At 33.6% G+C, this 23,876-nt stretch overlaps 1 protein-coding gene across 5 annotated transcripts in view; it reads right to left on the bottom strand.

The window, feature by feature from the left end:
* Positions 1-23,876, bottom strand: part of SOX5 (SRY-box transcription factor 5) — a 1,007,739-nt gene that overhangs the window by 377,404 nt on the left and 606,459 nt on the right. The gene's annotated exons all lie outside the window — the stretch shown is intronic.

The following is a 23,876-nucleotide window of genomic DNA, read 5'->3' as shown; positions in this document are numbered from 1 at the left end:
ATTATATTATATTATATTATATTATATTATATTATATTATATTATATTATATTATATTATATTATATTATATATCATATTGTCCTGTGATGTTTACATGAACTTTTCTACTGTCTAAATGAAGGCTGTTAAGGGAAGATTTTTTCCCCCAAGTTCTGCCTTAAAAATTTTGCATTTAGGGGTGCCTGGGTGGCTCAGTTGGTTAAGCGGCTGCCTTCGGCTCAGGTCATGATCCCGGAGTCCCTGGATCGAGGCTCGCATCAGGCTCCCTGATCAGCGGGGAGTCTGCTACTCCCTCTGACCCTCCCCACTCTCATGTGCTCTCTCTCTCTCAAATAAATAAAATCTTTTTAAAAATTTGCATTTAGTAAATGTTCAATGAATATTTATTGAACTGTATCAAGGTAAACCATTTAGGTATGTTTGTAATTTTTTTAAATGATCTTTAAGAAAGTTTATGAAGGTAACAGAAGTATCAAAAGCTGATATGAAGTTAACATCAGAGATAAAGCCCCATGAAGCCTTGTTTCTTTCATATGAGACATATTATGTAGTCACTACTCCCTTAGCCTGGGCAACTGTTGTGGCAAGACTTTCCAATTATTTTTTTCCCAGAATCAGACCTGAACACCAAAAAATTATGCAAGGAGGTATGCTGAATAAAGTATTTGAAGCTAAATTTACAATACTTACATAATTTGACAAATTAAGGTGAAATTTTAGCAAAAACACTAAAAATGCTGAGGCAATTGTTTTCTTCTCTTTCTACCGGCTGTTCCTCAGTGATGAGTAAAAATGATACACATTTAAACCAGGTGCAATGGAGAAATATTACAACATTTTTAAGGTCTATAATTTGTAGTCTATTGGTATCCTATCCTTCCACTTGGTATAGTCCCTAGAAAATAAAGTAATATTTGCTAAAATGTTAAATATAAGGAAAGAAAGTTTGAAAAACATGTATCAAGGAATTCACAGACTGAATATAGCAGGGAGATCTTCTAGATACTCAAATTATTACTATTAACTTCAGGACATCTAATAATTGATAGTTCAACATGGTCAACATTGTCAACCAAACAAAAGCTTGTTTAAGCTTTATATAAGTTATGGGGCGCCTGGGTGGCTCAGTCATTAAGCGTCTGCCTTCAGCTCAGGTAATGATCCCAGGGTCCTGGGATCGAGCCCCGCATCAGGCTCCCTGCTCCGCGGGAGGCCTGCTTCTCTCTCTCCCACTCCCCCTGCTTGTGTTCCCTCTCTCGCTGTGTCTCTCTCTATTAAATAAAAAAAATCTTAAAAAAAAAAAGCTTTATATAAGTTAAATCCACATAGTTTTAATTTTAAATTTCTTTTACTCTTGTATCATGACCAAATTTAATAAAAAATCCAAGTGTGGTTATTTTTCAGGTATCATGCCAATAAATTAATCACAAATTATTGCAAATACATTACCATGAATTTTTGCAGTTATCATAGCTATATACTGTTTTCATAATACAGCCACAAACCACAGTTATGACCTCATACATTAGCACAATACTTTGGCTCTCTATTACAGGTAAAATTCAAATGGAATTTCTCTCACATACCAAATATGCATACAATGCCTTGATAATTCTATGTGTGTTGTATTTGAATTAATTTACTGTACAGAAATATTAGTAGAGAGCAAGTGGTGCACTGGTGTGATTTTTAGCATCTCCTTAATATTCAAATTATAGTAAAGTGGTTCACAGTTGGTCCCTGACATCATTTTCTGTAATATTCCACTCATATAACAAGAGAAATTTCATGTGCAATTTAAGAAATAATTGGAAATTTAGTGATAGGTGGCAGAAAAAGTATTTTTGAAATAAAAATTTTGAAAACTCCATCTCGAGGGCCAATTAAATATGAAGATGAATAATAAATGTAAATGGTGAATAGCAACTTGTATGTAGGAAACTGATTACAATGTAAATTTTGAGCAGTTTATAACCACAGTACAGTGTTTCAAGGTGAGTATTTAATGCCATAAATGATCTTACCAATATGTATCTGTAAAAACATTTTTTTAGGAAGTAATGGAAAATTTATTTTTTATCCCAATTTTCCTATAAATAAGTGCATCTCAGAAAGAAACTGACAAATGTTATATTTGTAGATGTCACTCTGTCAATATTATATATAATACTTCATTTCACTTAAAACAACAATCTGTGGTTAAGAATGATAATTAAAATATCTCACTAGGGAGTACAGCATGGCACCAACCAATTACAGTGGATGCTGGCTATCAATAACCACCACACTCATACTGGGTACAGATGCAGCATATCAGCCCTGCAGGCTACTCATGAGGATACAGGCTCAGGAAGGGAAAATCACATGCCAGAATTTTCTATATTCATAATCAAGGTGTTAGTTCCACAACACTAGGATGACTTGATATTTAAATTAATAACTAACTCATACTTACTTACTATAATATTTTTATATTACTGGATTTGGGTGAGTCAAGAGTGGTATTCCTAACCCTCACATTTTAGATTCTCTTTACATAGGCATTCTCAGTATTGTATCAGTAAATGGGTATTTTAAGAAAGTTTCTCTCATCAAATAAATTATAAAAAGCTACATTAAAAGAGTTTTCATTATTTTTCTTTACTGAAGAACTTGTCAGAGCCTGTAATATATGCACCAGGAAGAGAGAAAAAAAAAGTAAGCTGTGTTTTTTAGACAAGGAATCATGTACATGGGAAAAGCAAATATTATAAAGATACAGAATCTTAATTCATAGGATTAATCTACTTTTAATCAACGTTTCAATGAAGACAACTAAACTTATGGGTTATGTTTAGTATTCAAAATTCTATGCTTTTTTTTTTTTCCTATAGCACTTTGTTTCTTTGCTTTAAAGCATTACCATATCCATTTTGTCCTATCAAAAGAAGCATCAGTTTGGTGATAGATTTGAGTGATAGATTTGAGTGATTTTCTTTTCTTTTTTCTTTTTTTTTTTTTTTTTAAGATTTTATTTGTTTATTTGCTAGAGAGAGAGAGAGGGAGTGACAGTACAAGCAGGGGGAGCGGCAGGCAGAGGGAGAAGCAGGCTCCCCGCCGAGCAAGGAGCCCGATGTGGGACTCGATCCCAGGACCCTGGGATCATGACCTGAGCCGAAGGCAGACGCTTAACCGACTGAGCCACCCAGGCGTCCCTTCTTTTCTTTTTGATCATAGTCAAGAGTGTGTGGGTAAGGTTGCCCATGAGTTCTCTCTGTCAGAGTACAACTGTGAAAAACCTGGATGAAAAGGTTCACCAACTTCAGGAGAGCACGAGATGCCAAGAAATCTATTTCAAAGGACTTGAAATAGATCTGCATTAGTTAATATGATAAAGAACTTCCTGGTGCATGCCAGAAAGGACCCCATGATTCTTATTTATTCTCTTCAGTACCAAAATGAAAAAGAAACCAAGAATCTGTTTAACACATATAAAAACAAAATTAGAACAATCATAATTAATTTTAAAATCTGATTTTAAAAACTAGACATTCCTGGCTCTGTTTTTCTAAAAGGATTGTAGTCTGGACTACATATATCAGTTTTATCAAAAAGTCTTATAAATTAGCAGAGTCCCTTTTCACTGCCCCTAACCATTTTAGTAACTATTCAAATGCACCTAAAATAAGCTGCATAAGCTCTTTGGGGGAGGATCTTGGTTCTATGATAACTTCTACGTGCGAAGGCAAGTAGGATTATCCTTTCCACTGGAAGCATGTCACTTCTGTGAAGAATTCATGGTATTTTAATAAAGGCACTCCCTCTTATTTTTCATCACTTTCTCTATTTATCTCCAAGTTGGCACCTCTCTCTTCTCTTTTTCTCCTGCTCTCTCAGTCTCACTCTTGATCTCATTCCCTTTCATCCTCATTTTATATACATACATATACACATACATAATATTCCAGGAATGAAACCTTGCCATTTGCAACGACATGGATGGAACTGGAGGGTATTACGCTGAGCGAAATAAGTCAATCAGAGAAAGACATGTATCATATGACCTCACTGATATGAGGAATTCTTAATCTCAGGAGACAAACTGAGGGTTGCTGGAGTGGTGCGGGGTGGGCGGGATGGGGTGGCTGGGTGATAGGCATTGGGGAGGGTATGTGCTATGGTGAGCCCTGTGAACTGTGTAAGACTGTTGAATCACAGACCTGTACCTCTGAAATATGTTAAAAAAAAAAAAAAAGGAAGATAGCAGGAGGGGAAGAATGAAGGGGGGGAAATTGGAGGGGGAGATGAACCATGAGAGACTATGGACTCTGAAAAACAAAATGAGTGTTCTAGAGGGGAGAGGGTGGGGGGATGGGTTAACCTGGTGATGGGTATTAAGGAGGGCACATTCTGCATGGAGCACTGGGTGTTATGCACAATGAATCATGGAACACTACATCAAAAACCAATGATGTAATGTATGGTGATTAACATAACATAATAATAATAAAAAAGACATATACACATACATACATACATACAAGCAGGGTTACAAGACCCAAGATCTGAGATGCAGTATACTCTTCAAAATTAGTGGAAAATACTTCACTTTATTAAACTGATGATGATGATCACTACAAATAGTTCTTTTAATTTTCCCCTTTCATCTCTCAGGCTATATAAAAATCACTCTCCATTACTGTTTAATGACAAGTTATATTGTCTACATTTTGTTCCAAAGGGGGAATAAAAAACTATGATGTAAAAAATCTATCTCTGACAGATGTGCAAAATAGTACTTCTGATTTCATTTGCTCTTTGAGGACTATCGGTAGTCTGCTTCAAAATTTTATGAGTAAAACCAAATTCTATTTACATCATTTTAAGTGTGTTGTTATCATGTATTCTATAAAACATAGGGATTCTCACAAACTCACAAAGCAGCTCACCTTGAAATTCATCAAGACTGTCTCCAAAAGGGTATTATGTTTTGCCGAACCCCAAAGATGTGTCCTTTAGGTGGCTTTGAAAATAATACATTATATGTTTAAAAAAAAGAGAGAGAGAGAGAAGATAGTAGGAAGGGAAAAATGAAGGGGGGGAATCAGAGGGAGAGACAACCATGAGAGACTATGGACTCTGAGAAACAAACTGAGGGTTCTAGAGGGGACGGGTGTGGGGGGATGGGTCAGCCTGGTGATGGGTATTAAAGAGGGCATGTATTGAATGGAGCACTGGGTGTTATACATAAGCAAACAATGAATCATGGGACACTACATCAAAAACTAATGATGTAATGTATGGTGATTAACATAACATAATAAAATAAAATTTAAAAAGGAAATGCATTCCAAAGTAATAGGAGCATCAAGGAGTCGCTGGAGAGAACCGAACCAGAGCATCTACCAGTCATGGAGCTCCCCAGTGAAAATCCGTTGGGCAAATGAGGAAGGACACAGTGTTGTAGCATGACTCCCAGGAGAAATAGGTAACAAAACTGAAGGGAAACCATCAGTCCCCCAAAATACTGAGTGAAAAGCCAATAAGTCTGAGTAGAGCCAGGCACCAGGAAAAACACAGGACCTGCAGTGAGTCCAAGCAACCAAGAAAACTGCAGTCTCAGACTCATTGTCTATTAGCAGAAGACCCTTTGGAGGCAGAAATGTGGATTATCCTTTCCAGCCTTTGTGGAGCTCAGTATTTGTGTGTGGCCAAAGAATTTTATGGGAATTGACAAGTCACACTTTAACTGAAATAGAACTCTTTTAACATTAAAGCCCAACAAACTGACATTGGAAAGATGTGCAAAACTTTCTACCTTTAATAATCTTATTAGACATCTGAATTTCTAATGCTTTTATGCATTTTAATTCATCTCTACGTTAAAATTGGTATAGAAAAATATAAATTTATTTATTATAAGATAATACAGTTTTTCTTGATTTTTAAATATTCATTCCCTAGGCAAAACAGTCATTTACAAGTAAGGAAATTAATTTTGGCTGCCACTGGGCAGAGAGGAGACAGCATTTTCACTTGCCTGACTTTTAATAAAAAAAAAAAAAATTGCAGTTGTTGTTCTAATGATAATCTTTAAGCATCCTAGCTCTTATAGCTAATGAAGTAGCAAGCAAGAGCTAATAACTAAAAAAAAAAAAAAAAAAAAATTGAGAAACCAAAAGGAAATTATCTATTATATAGGTGTCTTAATTTCTTTTACCCACTACTATGTTAAAATTGTCAATTCATAATCAGTGAGCTGTCTTACTAATTGATGCAAATAAATATAACTATTATAATAGTTTCCACTTAGAAATTATGATAAATTAATCAGCTTTTCTTTATCTGTCATTTGTCTAAAAAAACAAAATATAAATAGAAAAAGTGAGCATTAAAAGTGTAGTAGTATTAAAAGTGTAGGTACTATAGAAACAATCAGCAGAGAATTTGATATTATCTTACAGACAGAAGCTCCTTAGATAACATTGGCCCATTTCCCTCCAAATATGAATTACCCTCACATTAAAATATGTAAAACCAATAAACTAGTATAAAATCTTATAAAAATCTTACAAAACTTTGTTACATTGTGGAAACAAACAGTTATATTAGACTATGATATAAACAAAAAACAACAAAAAAATCAAGAGCAAAACTATCGGCTTAGAAACAGCTAAAAAGTTAATGCTGCTCCTTTATCTACTACCCTTATTTTTTTCCCTTAGTAAATATAATGTTTAAATTCTGTATTGTGAGCTGAGTAATATTAGACTGCCAATTAAATTCAGGGGTCTTCAAAATCTGAGTCAAAGTTCACACATCATGGGACTGGCCATTTGACAAAAAATTTCCAATATAGAAAAGTGAAATTAAGACCACTGTAAAAGAAGAGAAAAGAAAACAAAACAAAAAACACATTTTTAAAAGCACGAATTCCAACTGGTTATAAATAAGGTCACAACAGAGAATATAATTAAATAATAGCACATGTCAGAATAAATATAATACATACTTATAAAACAATTTTTAATTTTATGAACATACATGCTTTCACCTGAGGATATCTAATACCTTTTGAAAACAATTTTTAGAACTGATATTTTTTGAGCCCTAACATAACATGACAGCTTGTACTGAATCAACAGAAAATGTTATATTTAGAAATTCCGCAGTTTAAAAAAAAAATTGAAGTTTATCAGATTCCATCAATGAGCAGGATAATAACAACTTAACAGTTTCACCAAATTAAATCGTTCTTTAGTGTTTTCATTTAATAAAAAGGCACAATCAACAGGCTGTTCAAAACCAAAACTTCCCTACAATTTCTCCACTCATCCTCATTCTGACCACACAACGTCTCTTTTCAATTCAAACCATGCATTTTAGAGCTCCCTTTCTCACCCCTCACAAACCTTAGTGGAATGAAGGGCATTAAAAGTAAGTAAACAACCAATAAATGTAACTATGTTACTGAGTCATGTGGGGAGGAGGGCAACATGCAGAGAAAATGGCTAAGTTGTTCACATTGGTAAAGCAGACTTTGTTCCATAAACTTTCCAAGAACACTGGTAAAATGCTTCATTTTTAATTCATTCAATCCCACTTAAAATTTACCTGACTAGAGAAATTGGACTAGGTTATTTTTTGCTCTCACAAAATACCATTTTTATTAACACATCAAGGGAAAATATAAATATGTTCAGCTTGATATTCTGACTTAACATTTTCAAGATCAAACTCAGGTAAACTCCAAAAGAAAGCTCTGTAACCACTTACAGGGGAAGGGGGATGAAAGCTAAAGAAACTTTGCAACATAGAATCATGGCACATTTACATGTAAGAAATAAATTCAGGCACTTTTGGCCCTTCCATTGATCATACTGTTGTTATGAGGACTTTATATAAGCTGAATCCTCTCTGATAACATGGCCAGCATTCACTGGGTACATACAATGTCAAAAGACAGTTCTGAGTTTTCCATAAATCATCTCTTTTAATCCCCAGAACAACCCTTTGAGGTCTGTATTATCCTTTCTCCACTTCACAAATGAAGAAACTGAGGCAGGCCCAGACAAGTTAAACAGCTTACCCAAGGGAACCTATCTCACCTCCCACTGAACCAGGCTGGTAAGTTAGGCATTCTTATTCTAGAGTCCATACTCATAACCCATATGACTGCTTAGGTCTGGAAAATTCTACCATTTTCATCTTCAATTTTCGCCCCTCCTAAAAAGAACTCTAACACACAGACTAGAATTGAGTCCACTTTGTGTTCTCCCATAACACTCTGTAGTTACTTCTCCACTTGTATTTTCCTTTATTTATTGCAATTGCTTCCTTAATGTCTATCTCCCACAGACTATAAGCTTGATGATGGCAAGAGCCATATGTGTCTTGTTCATTACTAAATTTCTAGAAGGTAGCACTGTCTAGTATATACAAAGTATTCCATAAATATTTCATGAAGGAGTGCACAAATATTTTTAAATTGCTTTAAAAAATCTGTTCTCTCTAGTGCAATTCAAAAATTTCCATTAGTAACTGCAAATATTGACAATTCATTACCAACAATAATAGCTAATATGTATTCAGTGTTTACTATCCTAGGTCCGGTTCTAAGTAATTTATTTATATTCAATTACTCAGTAGCCACCCTTCCTTCCTTCCTTCCTTCCTTCCTTCTTTCCTTCCTTCCTTCCTTCCTTCCTTCCTTCCTTCCTTCCTTCCTTCCTTCCTTCCTTCCTTCCTTTCTTCCTTCCTTCCTCAGAAAAGGAAAATGAAATTCAGAGAGGTTAAGAAACTAGGCCCGTATCACACAGCTAGTGAAATATAGTCAGGAGCTAAACACAGGCATCTGACTCTACAGTCTATGTTATACACTACCTTGAAATAGGGGCAGTCTCAAGCTGCTAAATTCTCAGTTTAAAGAGAATCGAAAATGTTGGCAACAAAAATGATCTCCATTCTATAAACTTTTAAAAAAATATCTTAACGTATCTTTATTCAAGTGTAGTGATAGAGGTAAAACAAAAAAGAATAGCCTGTGTTTGCCTCTATTTTTTTCAAAATTTACAAAATTTCTTAGGATCTTTAAAAATATTACTCATTTTAAAAAGGTGAGAATGGTGAATGAAGAATGAGGAAAAGAGTTGAGCTTGTTTTGACTGAGGGTAAGGGACATCTAGCATTTTTCATAAAGAGCAACATTGTAGTTTTAAGTATGAATTCCAATCTAACAAAATATACAGTGCTTTTATGGTGCTAACACTATTACACAGACATTGTAATCAATATTTTTAGGTTATTACCTGCAAAATATTTAGTATTTATGTCCATCTGCAGAGTAGACTTTATGGATAAATTTTAATGGTTTCTTGGATGAAGGCAGCTCTGTTTTCTCAACTAATACAAAATAGCTTTGTGCAAAACAAATCACTATGGCTCAGAGAACTTTCTGATCACAGATTAGATCTCTTAAAAATCTAAGCCAATTAAAAAAAAAATCTCCATGAATTTGGTACACCAAAATTTGAACTCGAGAGATATCCACTTCTGACAAATCTAATTATAATCTTAAGTGATTTTAAAAGGACAATGCTCTAATAACTGTCTTAAAATCTGTATCTAATCTGAATCTAATCATGTGGACACAATCAGACAAATCCAAGATTGTGAGATACTATGTGAGACAAATGGCCAGGACTCTTAAAAAATGTTGATGTCAATGTCAAGACAAAAAGATGGGAGGGTACTATCTACAATTAAAGGAGACCTAGAGAGATTATGACAGATAAAGGCAATACCTAATGCTTGACTTGATCCTGATTTTGAAGAGAAAAAAAAAAAGCTACAAAAGGCCCATTACAGGGACCGTTAGGAAATGTGGATATGGACTACATCAAATAATACCACTGTATTAATGTTACTTTCTTGGATGTGCTAATGTTATTGTGGTTATGTTGGAGAATGTCCTAGTTCTTAGAAGTGTTAGCCTGCAATGTGCTCGCAAATGAATCAGAAAAGAAAAAAAGAAATAAAAGCTTAAAATTAATAAATAACAAAACTTGGTGAACAGTATAAAGTGTATGAATGCTCACTGTACTCCTCTTTCTACTTTTTGACAGAGCTGGATTTCTTTTTTATAAAAAAAGAAAAAGAAACATTAAGAAAAGCTCTGTATTTGAATAACTGTGACATTTTTTTAGATGACTAGGGAGTTTTCAGTTGCAGCAAATGTAAATTCAAAAATCTTCTGGGCTTGTGAGTTAGCTTTGTCATTGTGATCTGTGCCTAAATGTTGTCATAAAGAGCAGCTCTAAAATAATTATACCTAAACCCAAACCATCAGTTTTGGTAATGCTTTAGTTAGCAAAAGGTAAATAGTAGTACTTTTTAATGATTATTCTCATTAATAATGTGATAAATTGTAAAAATCTCTCTATCCTCCACTTTTTCCTGCATTCACCACTTCCTCCCATTCTTTTATTCATACTGATGTGTACTTTCATCTTGCCAAATTATTTACAGAGTAAGTATTCACTAAATATTTTTTAAATGAACAAATCAAGATGGGAATGTTTCTGTGTCTACATCACCCTAAATGCAGATGTGTGTGGATGATTTAGTAAATCATATTGAAAGCATATAAAATCATCTGCTAATTTAACTCATTTAGTTCATCTGGGATGACTTTTAAAGTTAAGTCAATCCAGAGGACACAATGAGATGTTCTATTACTCAAGATCTGCAAAAACAACACATTTATCAAAGTGGACAATTAATAACAGACAGCCTTAACATGCTTCAGATGAAGATGACCCCTACTATGTTGTACTATACCAAACTCTAGGGTCTCAATGGGATGCTTTGCAGGTCCTTGAGCAGATCCAAAAGTGTTTCCTGAGGAAAATTCTTGCTTTGTCTCTATGACCTCCTAAACCTAGAGTCAATTTAAGGACAGAAGTGGGAGTGCCCTCAATCTAGGCAAAAATACAACTCAGTCAAGAACTGATTGTTCCTCATCTCTTAGCAACAGTCTGGATGTAACAACTGTTATTTAAAGGAGATAGTTTAAGGGACATGTTAGCCTTTTCTTAGATCTCTGCCAATATCCTTTCACCAGGAAATCTACATACCTGGCAAACATTAGTTTAGCTACTTATAGAAATGCCTTTCTTCACTAAGTTAGTTATCATTCAATATTCTTTCTCTTATCTGGTCTCTACTAAAAATGGCAATGTAAAGAATGCCTTATGAATCTTCTACAATACTCCTATTGAAAACAACCTAAGGAATCATAAAACCAATTACTCTTTCACATCAGGGTCCCCCAAAACAACTGTGATTACTGATAAAACAGTAGGTGTTTTTTGTTGTTGTTTTGTGGGGTTTATTTGTTGCTGTCGTTGCTGTTGTTGTTTTGGTCAGAAAATGATAATCATTAAACTTATTATGGCTGTCAGGTTACAAAGAGTATTCTTAGCCAAGGTTTTAGAAAGAATTATCTTCCCTTATTTTATCTACCTATTTATGTGCACACATACATTAACATGTATATGATAGATATAATATATAATTTATATGTATATGTCTTTATATAACAAATATATGTATTATATATGTATAATATATAAAACCTAAGGGAGTCTATAACATAAATATTTTCCTCTAAATATTTTTAATCCTTTTAGGAAGTACTTGGAGTTCTAATAAATCCTGTACAAACCACTGGCTTCAATATGTATTTATTAAGTACTTAATATTTATATATCAGTTTATAATCCAATGTTATTTGCCATATTATGTGAAATATTCCTGGAATTCTTTCTATATTATTAAAATCTGTTCAAGGTTAGTTTCTTATATAAGTAGTAAAGTGACCTAAGAGATGGGAATTATTATATCCCCATTTCACAGATAAAGAAATTAAGATATAGAAAGTTTATGTAACTTGCAAAACTCACACGGCTAATAAGCAGTGGAGTTGTAGAATATATTTAAACAGTCTGACTCCAAAGCCCACCCGTAACTATAGTTATATGGCTTCTCCCCAGTAAAGTATCAAGAAATCAAAGCATCCACCAGAAGCTTCAGCCATATCTATATACGGAAAAACAAAAATCAAGACCTAAAACGGAGATTTAATATAGGTTTAATTCAAACCTAAATTAAGATAACTATTTTAATAGTATAATTAAAAGATCCAGTAGAATAAAACCACAAGGTTCATCTTCATTCCCAAATGCCTTATTATTCCCAGGAATCTGTAGTCTTTTTACAGTCACATTGTTTTACCATACCTGATTGAGTTTTCCCCTCAAAATTACCAATACCCTTGCCTGCTACCCTATAAAAGTAGTATGTTCTGACTACAAGTTAGATCAAGGATTAATATCCTATTAACTATTAATACCATTATTTACCAATTCGTCACAAGGTTTTCCATATTAACTTCACCACTGAAAATGTGAACGGTGACATTTATTTTTTTTATTTTTTATTTTTTTAAAGATTTTATTTATTTATTTGACAGAGAGATAGAGAGAGAGAGAACAAGTAGGCAGAGAGGCAGGCAGAGGGAGAGGAAGAAGCAGGCTTCCTGCGGAGCAGGGAGCCTGATGCGGGGCTCGATCCCAGGACCCCAGGATCATGACCTGAGCCGAAGGCAGCCGCTTAACCAACTGAGCCACCCAGGCGCCCCGGTGACATATTTAAAAACTACTCTATTGTAAAGAGGCGTCCTACCCATTAAGATAGCAAAAACTAATCAGATAATTTTTCTGAGCAGAAATACTCGCCTGTCCATAAAGATACTTTTTCCATAAGGAGTCCACTGTAAAGGACTTAAGAAAGAGGTATTTGAGAAATTTTACATAGTTACACTTCTCAAAGGAAATTCCATTTATAATGTGCACTGGAAATTGGTATCTCTCAAAACCAGTTTCAAGAGCCTTTACCAAGAAACCCTTTATAGAACTGTCCACGTGTCTGGATATCCACCAGGATTCGTCTAGCATATCACCTTGTGCATGTATGAATGAATTCATTCAGACAGGAGAAATTAGACGTCTGTATCACAATCATTGTATGTTATTTATTTATAGTGCCTGATTTGTTCATCATATCTATTCAGCAACTAAACTAATGCCTGCCATAGTAGGTATTTGAAATACATTTGCTGAATGAATGAAGAAGTTCCTGCGACTTCAATAATAGATTATAAAGTTCTGGAAGCACTTTCTTATCTAGATCAATACTACAATTTGATGGCTAAGAGTGAGGTCTTTGGAGCTGGACTGTCGGGATTTGTATCCCAGCTCCGCCCCCTGTTACCTGGGAAGTTAGGCAGCTCTCTTTCTTTTGTTTTCTTCGTTTGTGAAATAGGGATAACAAATGAGATTTTTGTGAGGCTAAGGCGGCACAGAATCAGTACATACTGAATGTCAGTGCTATCTTTATCTCATCTCTATTAGTATGTCTCTATATGTACAGAGAAAGAGCTTGGATCACATCTTGGGGGTCAATTTTAGAAACTGTGTGTAGTATCAGCTGGGATGCAAAAGGGGAAGGCATTCCTACCCAACCACAAACTTCTTTAAACCCAGTGTTGAAATGACAGATACGCATGGTGGCATTTCAAAAAGTAAATATAATTGTCCTTTTAAACATATAATTTCTAAAATAACCTATACAATCCTTAAGCAAACATCTTCTTTTCTATTCTAACTCCGTGGAAATTTGAAGAAACCATCAGAATCCATTGGGTAAATGAGATAAAGATCTGTGCAAGTCAGTGTTACTACCAAGGCTTTTAAAAAGTGATAAAACTTCACCTTCTTACAGCAGAAAGCTAAAAAGGGAAGACAGTTAACTCTTTCTGATTCATTGCTACCCTACTGAGCTGTAACTACTAGAATCCAGATACAGATAGAAGTTTTCATTTTCCTCCCTCCATGGAAAGGAATAAAACAGTGCCATCCAATAGAAATATAATGTGAGCCACAAATAAGAGCCATGCATGCAATTTGAAATTTTCCAGTTGCCACGTTAAAAAAGTAAAAAGTGAAAATAACTTTAACAACATATTTTAAGTCTATGCAGCAAAATGTTGTTATTTCAATATGTAATCAGTATTTTTTTCAACACGTAATCAATACTAAAAAAAATCTTAGTAAGATAGTTTGCATCCTTTCTTTCAAACTAAGTCTTCAAAATCCAGTGTGTTTTTTATACTTACAGCAAATCGCAATTCAAACTAGCCACATTTCAAGTGCCTAAGTGTCACATGGCTAGTGGCTACCATATTGGAAAGCACAAATATAGAGGGATTCTGAGAGCATTTCTTTATACATTTTCCTAAATAACATACTTCTTCCTCAGAAACTAAAAAGCAATATACCTTTGGCAATTCATAAAACCTAGACAAATTAATAATCTAACACATTCTAATAGCTCAATTTTCCTAATATTTAAAAATGCAAAATCTACTTTAGCTAAGGAAAATAAAATAGGTCAAATGACTTAGTCAAAATATATTTTCGGCTTACTATGTGCTAAGTAACAGTCTATAATAGCTCTTACCAACTACTCCATAAATTTAAAAGCTTCTAGTATATAATACTTGCCAATATTCTTTTATTGAGGACTTCTCCCATACCTTTAAGGTAAATGGAATGGGCCAAATAATTAGATTTTGCCTATAATTTACTATCTATAGCATGATTTTCCCTTACTGAACTAGTGATGAAACAGCATGGTCTGATTTAATACTATAAATTCAGAACAAATGGGAAAGCATTAAATTCAGAAGTGCTTCTGGACCATTAACTTCCATGCTGATTTGACATGCACCATAGTATTCAGGCAACAGACTCAGGAATATAACCTATTCCTAAAGCAAACAGTATTTTATCTCATAACCATCTGGGGTTCTCGTCCTAAGTGTTGTCTGGTATATTTTAATATCCTGAGGTGTGGAACTAAGACCTACTTTATTAGCGAAACCCCTTTTGCTAGGAAAAGAAGACTGACATAGAAGAGATTATAGAGGGAACAAAATTTTGGCTGAGGCCCTTGTTTTCATTATTTAGCTGAAGAAAATCATTGGTTATATATATGCTTTCAAAACCCTATGGTTTTTCTAAGGTACCAATAAAAGTGATACCATTCATAACGTGGACAGTGGTCTCTTTCATATATTGCCTATAGTCGCAAACTTAAGTGCCAAGCAGATGGTTGAAATCTGTTTTGTATAAAACGTGTGCTTTTTTTTTCCCCCAACTGTGTTCTTTGTATTCATATTCAGCCTAGGTTTTAGCCATCAAAACACTGGCACTATGTCGATCATTAGCAGCATTTTAGATAACTGGCAACTAAGGTATTCACTGTTCTCCACAAAATGTTCAGCTAATATTTCCCAGATGTATAATTAAGGCAAAAGATCATCTTCTTAAATTGGTATCAGCACTTTGGATGGCTTCTGGCTTTCAACAGATTATATCAGTGGAAAACAATTTTATATCAAAAATAAAGGTTCTGTTTCTTGGATGTTTTTGTTTGCTTGCTTGCGGCTGCCCATAAAAAGAAATCTATAAATTTTCCCAAGCTTCACCCAGAGTCTAAGAAATAGGTAGCTAATGCAAAACTCCTCAAGTTACTTTTACCATGAAAATCTAAGACGCACTGTTTTTGTATAGATAACTTTCTTCAAGTTATTTAGTATTTTCCAATTTTCAAAATATTTGTACAAATAATGCTTTACAAAGCAATAGATAGTGTGTGACTCTTTTTACCTTAATAAAAAATCATTCTTTTTTGTTGTCCAGTAATTTTTATATAAAATGATTCATTTTTATGATAATACACAAATAAATGAGTTTTAATTTGCATAGTTTAAAACAGGAATATGTTAAATCAGGAAATTCATTATTTTAATATTTGATATACTGACACTTGCAAAAACAACTTTTAGTGTATCACATATTTCTTATATATTCAAGGGGAAGAGATGTGTTTTTAGGATATTTCATTCTTAGCAGGAAGCAGAGGAAGCTATGCTATGTTGCTGCTGGGGGGTACAAGTTATCTGGGATCCATAATCATAAGTGCATTTAAGATAATTATAGTTGTATTTACTACAAAATTTTTAAAAATACAGGCATTATTTCATATGCTAACATGTATGTTATGAAACAAAACATACAATTTTTTCAAAGTCTGAATTCAGTGGCTTGCGTTCAGAGATATCCAAATATTTTTATAAATTTTCATAAGTTTAAAATGACTCACTAGAATTAGGGGATAAATAATTTTATACTCATTTTAAAGCCCATTTTATAGCTGCATGGCTGAAACCCAAAGAATTTAAATGACTTATACATTACAAAGTTTTAATTCTTGATTTAGAAACGGTAGGAACACATGCCAACTTTGTATATCACTAAATGCTGTATTATAAAATGTATTAGCAGTAAGTTGCTCAACTGGATGATTTCCAGATTTTCTTTCTTATTGAACAGTAGGATATTTGCACATTTCCCTTTGGTCCTAGTTCTAAATGTAGTTCTGGTGCAGCAAGGTCCTTTTCTGTTTGTTTTGTTTTGTTTACAACCTTTATATCTGTACCAGGAGAATAAGAGAATAACACCCATTCTTTATTCTTAAATTAAAGTGGCAGGAATAGAATAAAAAAAAATTCTATATTGCAATTATTAAGCAAATAATGAATTTTAACAAATAGCCAATTCCTATGTTATCCTAAATATATGAATCTATATTTAAAACTTACAACTAATTTGTACAAGGACTTTGTCATACCATAGTCATATTTTCAAAGTACATATAATACAGAAAGTCCTTGGATACGGAGTTACAGATTATGTAGCTGATGGTATAACTACACTTTTTTTTTTTCAAACACTGTGTTAAAAAAAAAAAAAAAGCACGCAATCTGCCAAATGTAACATATTAACAATATGTGAAGCTTGCCCTTTCAGATAATATAGCTTTTTAAGTGCATCTTTCATTGTTTGTTTCTCTACTCCTTGCTTCTTAAGGTTTAACATTTCTTTTCTTAAAATTGCCAACCACCAACTAATGCATATAATACTGGTTCACATGATCCTAATAATTGCCTAATTTATTTTGGGAACCACCTAAAATCTTTCTTTGGACTACCTGTTTGTAATCTTAATTAATCTTACCACTTTCCTGCCCAGTGTTTTATTTATTCATATAAAGACATATACTGTCCATAAGCCCCAGTTTGTGCTGATGCTCTACTTTCTAGCCTTTTCTCTTTTTTCCTTTTATCTTATTCTTATAAATACTTTCAGCTCTTTGACCTAAAATGCCACTCTCATGCTTTTCATATTGCCCCATAGTTCCCTGTTCAATAGTCCATATATAATTTATTTTTCATAATACTTGTCATAGTTGAAGATGATGATCTGATGCACCTGAGAGTTTCAACCACATAAAATATGAATCTTCTCTTTTGAACCATTCAGCTTCAAAATAGTTCACAGCAAATTTGAGAACTTAATCCTAAATAAGAATTATAGATAGTACTTAGATTTAAAACTCCTAAAATATACTATGGCTACTTGTTCCTGCATGATACCACTCAACTGACAGGTAAACTGAGAAGTGATTCCACATGTAAAGGCTGGTTATATAAGATACTCTGGCTCTAAACAAACAGAGTGAGGAGCTAGGGATCTTTCAAATGGAGTTCAAGGTAATGAAATTTCAAAGGTCAGAGATTTTAGAAATTATCCAGCCCATCTTCAGATTTTACAGATGCATACACTAAGACACAAAACTTCTCAGTCTATAGGGGAGAATTAGAACTTGAGATGTTATACCCAGCTAATAATACTTTCCATATGTTTTACTTACAAAAAAAATTCAGTGAAGATATGGACAAATATAAATGTTTACCAAAAAAAAAAAAAAAAAGAGGAAATTGTTCTATGTGTTAGGGGAAATATACTCAAAACCCACAAACATTTTTTCATTTGTTATGTACGCCTTAGGCCTCTAACACTCAACTTCTTCATCTCTATCCGAAATCTCAAGTATCCCCCAATTTTATTCAAGCATATCTTAAGCTACCAAACTTCTTGAATTCAAATTTTCCCTTCAATATGCTCGACAATACTACCTTCAGATTTCTAAAGCTGGAATACTATTATATATATTCTTCATAGAAGTGTTAGTGACTCCCGATTATCTTTTAGTTTACTTATAAAAGTCTATATATTCTGCTCCTTCACTTTGATTCTTTAAACTGCTATCAGGATTTTTGGGTATGCTTTTCTTTCTCCAAAATAATGCTTTTAAATCATTAAATATCCCTAAACTGTTTATAGGTCAAATTAGATCCATTTTATTTTTCCAGTAATGTTAAATTTTTTAGAAACAATTATACCACCATATTTAAATACCATAACCCTTAGGGCTCTAAAAACAATACCTTTTCCTCTATTTTGGAGATTCTAGCTATGTTTAGGGCTGGAGGGAAATAGAAGTTCTTGCCTCAGAAATAACATTCATTGTTATCTTTGCTTTTCTACTCCTAGGTGTTGTTTGATTAATGGTACTTGGAATATTACATAAAAGTTTTCTTCACATCCTGCTAATATTATGGGAGAGATGACAATCTGAATCTGATATTGTATATTCAGTTATCACTCACTCAAGGTCAAAACTGAACTAATAAATGAATCAGAAATTGAATAGTCTGATCACCAGCTCATTCCTTTCTCTACTAAAGAATATGAACACTCACTATATATATTATCCTAATGAATCTTCAACATAGATCTCTTGTAGTGCAGATGAAAAAGAAGCAAAGAAATAGCAATGTTAATTTTATGTGACATATTCCTGCAAACTCTTTCAAACATATGACGAAACTCAATAGCAAATAAGGGGTGGGGGGTGTGAAACAAAGAGACATCAGGAAAAGAGTAAAAATAAAGTCTTTGGACTTTGTAAATTATTGCCCAACAAACTCTGGCCCAGGTAAATAACCCAAAGAAATAATTGTAGGCAAACAAGTAAGACCTTAACTCCAGAATTAGAATAAAAAGGTTTTAGAACTTTGTCAAGCAGCCTATAGTAGCTGTAAGTGAAAAAGTATAGCATAAATAAAGCATTATTTTTTTCATTTTGTGTTCTCATGTGAAGCCTGTTTCTCATTTTCAATGTTTGTGCTTCTTTTTCATTACAATGTTTTTTTTATTAGATAAATACAAAATTGTTGAAAATGACAACTCAGCAGATCATATGTGAAAGTTTCTACAACCAGTTCCCAAACTACCCCCTTGGTATCTTGATCCTAATTAATACAAAACAAAACAAAACAAACAAAACAAAACCAAAATCAGTAATAAAGTAAATCATTGACTGCATTTTAAAATAAATTTTGATTAAAAAGGTACCAACAAAACACTATTTGGGCCTGTGTCTTCTTTTCCTACTAGATTAAAAAAATATATCAACAAGCAAAGTGGGTTAACCCTTTTCCTTCTTTTCTCAGTAGTGTTTCTGAAGCCCTTAAGGAGAGGACACTCATTTATAAAATTGCTGCTCAGCGTCCCAACTGATCTAGCTCTCTTAATCTGCCAGTATAAAAACCTTACAAGGTCTTGAGCGTGTGTTGTTGTGGTTGTTGTTGTTTTGCCCTACACAGTGAATTTCATTTCTTCATATTACATCTATTCTCAGTACATCTGAATCTTAGGTTTCAATGTGACAGAAATGACTGGGATGGGTAGGGGGAGAGGCACATGTACATAGAACATAATCCAACTCTCTCCATCTCCACAATGAGAAATATTAAAAACGAAGCTACTAATACATTTTTAAGAAAGATCCTATTTTCTGTTTCTCAACATTTCCTTTTCTAAAGAACACATTCTTTCAAAGATGTGAAGAGCAGAAATAGAACGCTGTTACATATGAAAGTTTCAATGGATTCGTTGCCAGCAGCTTTTCTTTATAGTGTTCCTCTTACCTACAGTATGTGTTGGCACTGGCAGGTAGCCCTAATTCGTTAGTAGCCAAATTATTTTTGTCCCTGAAGTACGAGAAATCTCCATAGCACATGAATGAGACATGGTTTACTAGTTTACACACATTTTTATAACTCCAAGAAACCAAAACTCATTCACAAATGCTTTCATTTCAGCAAAGAGAAGGGCTACAGAATACCAGAGATACCTACTTTGAATTCCTGTTCCCCATTCTCCATGAGGAAATGAAGAGGAAAAAAAATCTTTTTAGCTTTACCAAAAAAAACTTTGGTCCTTAATGCAATAAAAACAAACAGCTTTCTGTTCACCACACTCCACATTTCAATAAAGTCAAGATATTTCAATATAAGACATGAAGAGAAAAATGTCATTTAGTAATAAACCTAAATGTCTCCAGATAAAAATTCATCATGACGGCATAGCAGGTTTAGATAATGTGGTTCACAACAACTAGCATCTTCATATTGCATGATCCCCAGCTAGATATATACTGCTACACCATCTTCACTAGGTTATAGAGAAAATAGGAAGAAAAAAATAAGCAACACTTAGAAATAAACATATAACACAAGTGATGATTCAGCCATAGCAAAAAAAAAAAAAAAAAAAGAAAGAAAACCAAAAAACAAAACAAAAAACAAACAAAACAACTCTGAACTCTAAGGCAAGATAAAAGTAAATGTATTAACACTAAAGAGCCAGTGACTGAAATGTTACTTAGATAAAAGAAAAGAGAGATTTAAAATACAATGAGACGAGTTCAGGTTTGAATTGATTTAAGGTTCAACACTGACTTCAAATGCCTATGAACATCTACAAGCTTTTGTTTTTAATTTTCCTTCTGTCATGTTTTATGGGTAAAAGTCCTTAAACTACCTTGTAATAGATTAATTACTTTCAAGCTGGGTGACAAAAGGGCATAATGACCGGAAAATGATACAAAAGAAACAGAAAAAGCATGTTAACAAGTTTATCAACAAACCTGGGTAATTCTCATGAAGTACAGATTAAGGTTCAGTGGTTCCAAACTGGCAGCATTCAAGTTGGGTTCATATTTGGGTTTTTTGTTTTGTTTGTTTTTTTAAACCACCTGTCCTAAAACGACATTGTTTATGCTAATTATCTTTGTTTATGCCACAATTCTGTTTGTTTACCACATTCTTTTAAAATACCATATCCCTATAAACAGTTCTCACCAGAATTCTTCTAAATCTTGTTTCGGTCTGGTCCTTCTCGGCAGCCCACTGAGCAGAATGCAGCTCTACAATGAAGGCGCAAGAGCTGGGAACAACTTTGAGTCTCTGACTCCTCAGGCTGGCAAAGGCAGGGAGTACTGCTGAGGTTTTACTCTCAGGCTCCAAGGGAAAAGGATACTGAATGTGTAGAAATGCAACACCCCCCTATTGGACAAGCAGAACCATACGCCACAGGAACTCCAGAGGAGATGTATGAACTCTCAACTAGTAAGTGAAGAGGAGAACAGATAATGCTAAAGGGAAGGGAACGCAGTTTCCAAACTGCAAGAGAAAACACAGAAATCAGAAAGAATAAAAGGTCTTCTCCTGAACCACTATCAGTTTCTGGTTAAAATGAAAGGATATGAAGCATTCTCTTAAAGTGTCCCAAATAAACACTGTTCACTTAAGCAAAACACTAACAGTCCTTAATTTTTTCTCCTCTAGCAATATCATTTGATCATGCTCATCCATATAGCATTCAAGTTTCATATTTAATACAAATGATGATGCTATCAATCAATGAAAAGGAAAGGACAGAATGAATGACGTAAGGAAGAATTTGCTGTTTTAGTCCATTTCTTGCTCAACAGAATTTTTCCATTAAAAGGACAATGTTTCATGTTTTGGTTGAATCTTTGAACATCTTCTGATCTCACTGCCATCATCTGAGTCAGACACATGACATTAAACTATGTGAGTTAGTATAAGAGAGATATCCAGATTGGTTTATTCCCCATGCTGTTAGTTAACTTCATTGAACTTATAAATGATTAACCAATTATGGAAGAAAACAAAAATCCATCTATCATACTAATTTTTTTAACTAATCTATAAAAAAAGGGGCGATGTTCAATCTACAAAATACACATCTGCATTATACATACACTCATTAGGTGTCTGGAGAATTGATAGTGGAAAGAACAGACAATAAAGATCACATTTTATCCATGAATGTAATTTTGCTTTTTAAATGCATTATGAACATAATCCACTTGAAATAGCTTCCAATTCTATGGAGGAGTCATGTGCTAAAGCATTGGAGCTGGTCTTACTATTTGCCTCTCAGGTATGATGCACACACGGGTTTTAGTTAAAAGCTCCCTAAGAACAGGTAAATATGTTATCCTGTTATCATATGCTTATTATATTTGGGAAACATAAGTTAAGAAAACACACCCACATGTGAAGTAATCATAATATTCACACATTTCTATATCTGTCAACCTGCTAAGCACTGAGCAGCACATAGTGCCACCTGACATTTAACCCTTAATTGTTCTTGGTAATCAGGCAGGTCTCCTGCTAAGTCTCTGGGACAGTACTAAAGTGTGAGAGAAGTATAGCGTGTCCCTTACTTCAGGCAAGCTGTATTCTAAACTAATATCTTAGCCAGATTAACTTGTAAATTATCGAAATAGTAATTAAAATCTATAATCAGTTGTAGGCACCTTTTCCTCTACAAAGTAGTAGTACATAAAAATAAGTAAAATGAGCAAAGGCATGTATCAGAACATCCTAAAAGTACAATATCAAATTTAGAGGTTTACAGTTGCGGTAAGGTGACAGATGTGAAGAGGTAACTTTCCTTTGATTCACACCTGGAGGTTACCTGCTAACTTGAATATACTTATCACTCATAAAGTTTCTAACCAAGCTAAATAAATCTGTCTGGGTAATAAATATTTTATTCCTATGGCCAAACTTTAGGTAATTCAAGTACCGCTGATGTCAGAGATATTCTTGCAGCCCGCTAATAGTTATTTTTCCTGGTAATTATACAAATTAGCTTTTCACAGTACCTGATTTATATTTGTCTCTTCAGAAAAAAAAAAAAAAAAAAAAAACTACTTAAAATTTTCCTAAGGTCAAAAAACCTATTTCTTTAGTCAATATGACCACAAATAAATTTGATGGGAATATAAAGTAAGTAAGTTAGATTTGTATTGCAGAAGGTTTTATTCCATAGTGTTCCTCTCAACGTGTAGAAAATAGACAGTCTGTTGTCTGCACCCGTTTTGAGAGAAGCAAAGAGGTGATACTATAAGCTTAATTTGCTTCATCCCACTACCTTCAATCCCAACTTTTTTTTCTAGACATTATCAGACTGTCTTCTTAAGCAATCATCTTACACTTGCTTTTTAATTAAATCTCTAACATAAAGCAATTAGAAAGTCTAACAAGTAGCTTAGTCTTAAACTATTACACTATAATCAGGATAAATATAAATATAAAGGAAATAAATTGAAAATCTACTTGATACTATTGATAGCAACAAAAATTGCTTTTTATTGATCAGAAACAAGCTAATATTGATATTTAAGGCAAGTATTTTAAATATTTTCATTCTAGGAATATGAAAAAATTGATGGTATTCTGAAAGGGGAAACCTTATGTCTGATTTTTTTTTATTATCTATTACACTGTCTTCTTTTAAAAATTTTAGGAGAGTTCAAGTATTCTTTCTCATGATGCTATTACTAACATTTAGACCATGTTGCCAGTTATGTTTCCCCTAAACAGTATGATGTAAAAGACTCTGCTTACAAATAATGTCTTAGAACATACTTTGTCTATTCACCTCCCACCTGAGAATTGTATTTTTCATTAATCCTAATCAG

The sequence above is a fragment of the Mirounga leonina genome, unplaced genomic scaffold (genome assembly GCF_011800145.1).
Source record: "Mirounga leonina isolate KUSES-001 unplaced genomic scaffold, KU_Mleo_1.0 Mir_201, whole genome shotgun sequence".
Lineage (NCBI taxonomy): Eukaryota > Metazoa > Chordata > Mammalia > Carnivora > Phocidae > Mirounga > Mirounga leonina.
This window is presented reverse-complemented; position numbering and strand designations above follow the sequence as displayed.